The sequence below is a fragment of the Triticum urartu genome, unplaced genomic scaffold (genome assembly GCF_003073215.2).
Source record: "Triticum urartu cultivar G1812 unplaced genomic scaffold, Tu2.1 TuUngrouped_contig_9511, whole genome shotgun sequence".
NCBI lineage: Eukaryota > Viridiplantae > Streptophyta > Magnoliopsida > Poales > Poaceae > Triticum > Triticum urartu.
Window position 1 is genome coordinate 21,537 of NW_024120563.1, and position 6,160 is coordinate 27,696.

The 6,160-nt window shown below is 42.8% G+C and overlaps 1 pseudogene; it reads right to left on the bottom strand.

The window, feature by feature from the left end:
* Window positions 1-2,391: 2,391 nt before the first annotated feature.
* LOC125532262 lies at window positions 2,392-3,337 on the bottom strand (annotated as a pseudogene).
* Window positions 3,338-6,160: the final 2,823 nt, after the last annotated feature.

The window sequence follows — 6,160 nt, forward strand, 5'->3', positions numbered from 1 at the left end:
CTATTGAATTGACTTTGCCTTTGCCGAGGAGCAGAAACCGAGCCCTTTGATTTGATCCAGTGAGTGACATTACGAGCAGAAGCCTCGACAAGTTGAATCCGGTACCGAAACAAGGATGACATTATTGAATATATTCTTCTTTCCTATGCTTTGCCTTTCCCGTTTTCCATACCTTCCGTAGTAGTTACTCGTCACTAGAAACAGGATTCATGAATTCAAACTAAAAGCAAAGGTATCGCTAATTCCATTTCAGTGGAAATATAGGGATGAAAGTTTCTCTCCTACTGATTTCGATTGCACATCTAATGAAAATATATGCACATGAATGTTCAAACGCAAGGCTATCCCCTTTGCCGTTACCGAGGATCTATCTTTGTCCCTTGATTCAAAACTGAGGAAAGTGTGCGCTCGACCTCCTGGAAGGAATGCAATTATTCGCTTCGTAGTCCTCGTATGAATTCGCTATCGCTCCAAATCGTGGGAGCCGTTGAGTTCGGAGATACCGTTGTAGGAAAACAAACAAGTGAAAGAAGCCCTCGTTCCCACTCTTCTTCCCCCCACCTACCCGGTAGGTAAGTAGGGGCCTCGGCATCTCTATTTCCTGATAAATCTACTAAAACTACTTCGAGAAACCTACCAATTCGAGTTTTCAATATGGAGCCAGAAAGAGGCAATAGTTAGGACGCATATGCGCCTAGCTTTTTGTCTCTTTTATCGCAGGAAGTTCTCCAAAAGTATGAAAGGCCGGAGGGCTTTGTACCAACCATTCTAGTGTGGTTGGATTCTGTTCAACAGCCCAAGGACTTTCCGCACATTTTTGGTTCTTTCCACTACTTGAAGTGATTGCGACAACTACGAAGAAACGACGAATCCCAACTACGGATATATAAGAACCGAAACTGCTCAGAGCATTCCATCCGGCGTAAGCATCTGGATAATCTGGAATGCGACGTGGCATACCCGAAAGCCCTAAGAAATGCATGGGAAAGAAGGTCAGATTAACCCCGAAAAAAGTGATCCAAAAATGGATTTGGCCTAAAGTTTCAGGATATGTCCGACCAAAGATTTTACCCACCCAATAGTAAAATCCAGCAAATAAAGCAAAAACGGCTCCCATAGAAAGTACATAATGGAAATGTGCAACCACATAATAAGTATCATGTAGAGCAATGTCTAGCCCAGAGTTTGCTAGAACTATTCCAGTGAGCCCTCCTATGGTGAACAAAAAGATGAACCCTACAGCAAATAACATGGGTGTTTTGTATTGTATCGGACCTCCCCACATGGTAGCGATCCAACTAAAGATTTTGATTCCTGTGGGCACAGCTATGATCATGGTAGCTGCGGTGAAGTAGGCACGCGTATCAACGTCTAAGCCCACAGTAAACATATGATGAGCCCAAGCTAGAAATCTAAGAACACCTATACTTATCATGGCATAAACCATGCCTAGATACCCGAAGAACGGTTTTCTTGAAAAGGTCGATACGATATGACTAATAATACCAAATCCAGGAAGAATGAGAATATACACCTCTGGATGACCGAAGAACCAAAAGAGATGCTGGTATAATATTGGGTCTCCCCCTCCTACAGGATCAAAAAAGGTTGTATTAAAGTTTCAATCGGTTAATAACATTGTAATTGCCCCCGCCAGTACCGGAAGTGATAATAAAAGTAGGAATGCTGTCACTAGAACGGACCACACAAAAAGTGGTAATCTATGCATAGTCATTCCAGGTCCACGCATGTTGAAGATAGTTGTTATAAAATTGATAGAACCTAAAATTGATGAAATACCTGATAGATGAAGACTAAAAATTGCTAAATCAACTGCTCCTCCAGAATGGCTGGTAATACCACTTAAGGGCGGATAGACTGTCCACCCAGTGCCGCTGCCCACTTCTACTAAGGCTGAGCTTAATAGGAGAAAGAGACTTGGTGGCAACAACCAGAATGATATATTATTTAATCGTGGAAATGCCATGTCAGGTGCACCTATCAGAATCGGAACAAACCAATTACCAAATCCACCTATCATCGCCGACATAACCATAAAAAAGATCATTAAAAAAGCATGAGCCATTATTAAAACATTATAAAGTTGATGATTCCCACCAAGAATTTGATCGCCGGGTCGGGCTAATTCCATACGAATCAGTACGGAGAAGCATGTGCCCATCACTCCTGCAATGGCACCGAAGATGAAATAGAGAGTCCCAATATCCTTGTGGTTAGTAGAGAAGAGCCATCGAACCCTATTTGTCATTTTTTATTTGAGAAATGAAAACTTTCCTTATCAAAGAGGGGCCGGGGGGCTGGAAGAGAAAAGAAAGAGGGGCCCGCCCGGGGGCTAGAAGAGAAAAGAATCAGAATTACTGAGCTACCCTGTTTTTTTGTTTCTAATTCCCTTCTAAGATCCTCCGACTTAAACAAGTCGAGAGCATGCTCGTGCTCAGCTCTTTCGAGACTTGCCTTGCTCTTGGGGATTTCTTCCCATCGGATCCTCTGTTCCACTTCCAGGCACCTCCTTGCGGAGCTTTCCGCCTCAAGGAGATCCCGGTTGTGAAACAACATCTCTAAAGAAAACAGATCCTCCTTCATTCTCCCGCAGATCTTGATAAGACGCTTGGAGAACAGTGAAAGAATCAGTTGCGTGAATATGGTCCAGATAGGAACGAAGCGCTTCATCGACCAAGTAGGGCTCGATCGGTAGATAAGGCCCTATTCTTTGATAAAGCGCCACAAATTCCTGAATGACATCTTGTCGCATACTAGACAGCTTTTCTTCCATTAGGAAGAGCTTAAGCCGTCCAGGTATGTCCTCCAGAGGGGTATTGTGATTAAGCTCGTTCTGAATGAACGTAACCCATCCAGGATCCTGCTCGTAAAGGCTCAGATAGAAGTTTAGCCCTGCTAAATGAGCTAGAGCTTGGGGATCCTGAATCTCTGGAGGAAGAGTAATAAGGAAGGAGGCTCCGAAAAGATTGCAAATTGGGAGAAGAATAATAGAAATAAAACGACAAATAAATAAATATAGACAAATAGAAAATAATAAAAAATCGTATATATATAAGGAAACTTAATACAAAAGTGCAAATAGAAAGCAGTAAACCTGCTAGTGGAGAAGAGCCATCGAACCATATTTGTCATTTTTTATTTGAGAAATGAAAACTTTCCTTATCAAAGAGGGGCCGGGGGGCTGGAAGAGAAGAACTTGAATACTAAACGCTGGAAGAGAAGAACCTTAATACTAAACCAAGTTTCGGGAACTTCTTGGTGACTTGATTGGTTCCCTTCCCCCAATTTGCAAAGGATGATTCCCGAGAAGGTGATCTCGATCACCATTCTATGATATCTCTGGATGCTTTTGAGAAGCTTTTCCTTTTACCTAATGCCGGCTACCGACCACTTACTTCATGCTATTACTAACACTTATGACTGCGCCGCACTTGCTTTCCAAAAGAAATTGAAACTATCATGCCTGAGACTAGCCAATAGAAGAAAGAGCCACAAGCAAGCCATAGCAGCATCCTTTTTCTTCGCTTTGTGCAACAATGCGAATCTACCTCACTCCTCATCATAACTCAAATACAAATTCGAGTTCCAAATTGATATTTCCTCACGTAAGCAATAAAATGTGAAACCAATATTCATCATGAAACTTCAAACACTGATGATTGTGAGGTTCTGGAAGAGAGACGACGTAGGCTGAAAAAAAGTAAACAGAAAACCATCCCTTAAACTCATTTTCTCAACATTCTTTCCACAGCAACTAGAAAAGTGGAGAAAATCCAATAAGGGGAGGTCCCGGTGAATACAAATCAATTGGAAACCGAACCCCACATTCATGTCTCTAACAAGGCTGTCTAAGCTAAGCGGCCATGGACCCATGGACCCGGGGAATCTGAACCATTAGGTAGAGTTTCAGCTGAAAGAAAACCAGGTCAATCTTCCAATCGCGAGTCTTTACAAGCTTGAAACAACTTAAGCACAAGCAGGAGTCGCCCCTTTTAAAGTCAGTATTTATGCGGCGCTGAACTACCGAGCGGATACCTAACCTTCAAAGGAGAAGAAAAGACGGATGTATCTTTCATTCATATCGATCAGATGTGCTTTGCTCAGGACTCCCATTTTACCATTGCTTAAGCCATATTACATAAAGCATAGTGAGTGATACGCAATGCTGGTACCACCATGTTTTTTTCCTCACTCTGTGTAGCCACACTCGTTTGTCCATTTCTACTTGTTATTTATGTTAAATAGTATCCGTTGGTTGTAGAAGCACTGGCGTTCAGGGATTGCAATATCCATAATATCAAGAAGCGGTAGGAACCTGGCTAACTTCGATGCGGATAACGCGCTGTAGAAGAAAGTGGATCAACCAAAGTAGACCTTGATCGAAAGGCACCACAAGGCGAACCAATAGAGTGTGGTGTAAGCGGTGAAGCAGAATATGAATTGGAACTGCTTGAACTAGAAAGGGCTTCCGCTACCGCGCTACCTCGGGAGCTCCGGAAACGGTATACTCGCTTCACTCATCTGTAATGGTATCCTTGAAAGCTAGCTAAAGTGGGTTGTAGACAAAGTTCTGCTAAGCAGGGCGGAAGGAAAAACAAGAGCAGTATAGCTCTACATTACGCTTCGGGGGCCTCGTCTTACTTACTCACCTTCTACTAATCGGACCGTGACAAAACAACCAGCCCAACAATAGGCAAGGACTGGATGAAATCCCTTTCCGGATCCAGTCTAACCGTATCTGCTATCCCTTCCGCTTTCTGTGCTGATGGAGCTCGGTCAGATAGTTCCGGTATTGCGAAGGAGGGCAACACATTGGGATCGTCCAATCCCTTCTGATCGGTTGTCATATTGAATTGCAAATTCTCGTATAGTAAGAGTTCCTTCGGTTTCCTACCTAGCACATTCTCTGTTGTCTACGCCAATATTTTACCTGCGAGTAGAGTGTGGCTGGCTACATACAGGGGAACTCAACCTACCTTTCAAAGGGTAGACCTTTACAGATGAGTGAAACGAGGATTTAGGTATATAAGGAGACGACCCGCCAAGCGAACCAGCCTGATACCGACCTTCATTGATAGGCCATGAAACATAGAGAATGGGAACTTGTTCGCATGTACCTCGACCGCAGGTCTGAGAATGACGAGTGTGCTTTCGCCCACAGCTTCTGTTGCTTAACCGGCTCGTGGTGTTTATGGTCCTGACCCGGTACAGCCGCTAAGCTCATTTTTCATTTCCAAGTGTTGTTACTAGCCTCGAGAGAGATGTTTCACAGGATTCACCTGCAACTGATAAACCAGGGGGATAATACTGAAATAGTCCTTTTTTTTCTGATCATAGAGGAGCCGTATGAAGAAGAGGTTTCATGTACGGTTTTGCAATAGCGGTGGGAGCTGTGATGTTATTATCGACTATGATTATCTAACAGTTCAAGTACAGTTGAGATAGTTGAAGCACAGCCAAAATATGGTTTTTTTATGGAATCTTTGGCGTCAGCCTATAGGCTTTCTAGTTTTTAGAATTTCTTCTTTGGCCGAATGTGAAAGATTACCCAGAGGGGGAATTAGTTGCAGGTTATCAAACCGAATATTTCAGTATCAAATATGGTTTATTTTATCTTGTTTCTTACTTATCCTTATTAGTTTCCTCTTTATTTGTAACAGTTCTTTACTTAGGCGGGTGGAATTTCTCTATTCCCTACATATCCACGATTCTCTCAGTGTAGGAATCACACTAGTTATCTTGACCTTGATTCGGTCAAGCAGTTTTTCCTTACTATACTCCAGTACGAACAGGAAAAGAATCTGTGTACTCAACGGTGCATTAGTAATTATCTGGGATTTATTTTGCTCTTTAAAGCAAAACGGTGTCTTGACTCTCAAGAATAGTGCGTGTTAATATCCATGTAGATAAAGATAGAGATAGCAACGAACTGGATGCATAGTAAAACAAAAAACTTGTGACTTGTTCTTGTAGGCTAACTAACCAAATCATAGGATCTAACACGAGACCGGATAAACACCGCGCCCCGCCGCGTCTATCTATATAAGCTAATCCCTCGACCTCAACCGACTCCCAAATCTCAATTGCTTTGGCTCTCTCTCTCCCTCCCTTTCGCCGCGTGTGTCGTCCAATCCAAACC